Source organism: Pteropus alecto, unplaced genomic scaffold (assembly GCF_000325575.1).
Source record: "Pteropus alecto unplaced genomic scaffold, ASM32557v1 scaffold100, whole genome shotgun sequence".
NCBI classification, from domain to species: domain Eukaryota; kingdom Metazoa; phylum Chordata; class Mammalia; order Chiroptera; family Pteropodidae; genus Pteropus; species Pteropus alecto.
The window spans coordinates 2,325,565-2,326,788 of NW_006430723.1; the positions used below are offsets into that span (position 1 = coordinate 2,325,565).

Here is a 1,224-nt window from a genome sequence, read left to right on the forward strand (position 1 = left end):
ACTGTTGATTGCTTATTGTTTTTATTATTGGGGATAAAGAGGTGACATTCATCAAAATTGAAGAAAAATAATCAATAATTTTAGTGTAAATTTATTAATGTCAACTTGAGAAATTACACTATTAACTCCCATAAACTAAATTGAATGTTAAAAGTGGAGAAATGAGACACAAGATTTACTTTCCACTTGGGTGTTTTTCTTGCTATGTTATTTTATTTTAAAATTATGGTCAAGGTAATGTGCTTTAATGATAAAATTTTGAAGACCAGATAAGCCAAAAGAGAATTAAAATCTTTTGTAATCTCATCATTCAGAGTAACCAGGCTTAATTTTGGAATTGTTATTAAATTCCAAATAGAATTGCAATGCTATATACTGCTTTATAACTCAATGTTCGTCTATTTTTTTAAAAATAATTTTTATATAACCATTTAAAACCATCACATTTTATTCCATTGTGTGGATGCATCACAGTTAAGTAAATACTTGTATTTTAGTCAGCTTCCAATTTTGTTATAATCAAATTATTTTAAAATTTAAATTTAAATATTTTACCGTATAGAAAAACGCTGGAAGTTAAGCTAAAGAATTTTTTTAAGATAGTATAAGAAATAAATTTTGAGTTTCTCTGTCAAAAGATTTTTATGTTGTCTATGACCATAACACCTTGAACATGCCCAATCCCGTCTGATCTCGAAAGCTAAGCAGGGTCGGGCCTGGTTAGTACCTGGATGGGAGACCACTTAAGAAGACTGAGTGCTGTAGGCATAAAAATAAAATAATAAAAATTAAAATAAAGTCTATGAAAAAAAATTATTTGTATGCTATTATGTTTTTTGTTACATCATACAAAATTGGCCCCTAGAAGTCTGTGCAAATTTAATCTCCTATCCCCAGGGTTAAAGAATACCTAGTCCCTTCTTCCACTCCACCATTAACTTTACCTATTATTCTTAATTTTCATTATTTAAAATGTGAGATATGTTTTTATTATTTAATATAAATATCTCTGATTGATACTGAGGCTAAAGGTTTTCTGACTGAACACTTTCCTGACATTTATTTTCTGCTTGCTAGTTATTTTTTATTTATTCATGACTTTTACCCATTTTCTAATAAAATGTAATTTGTTTTAATTATGGAGAAAAGCTTTACATGACACCTACCTAAATAAAATTTTAAGTGTGCGGTTCAGTATTATTAATTACATGTACAATGTTGTAC

General features: G+C 27.8%; 1 pseudogene; it reads left to right on the forward strand.

Annotated features, from left to right (window-relative positions):
• The first annotated feature begins 649 nt into the window (after positions 1-649).
• Positions 650-768, forward strand: LOC112483062 (annotated as a pseudogene).
• Positions 769-1,224: the final 456 nt, after the last annotated feature.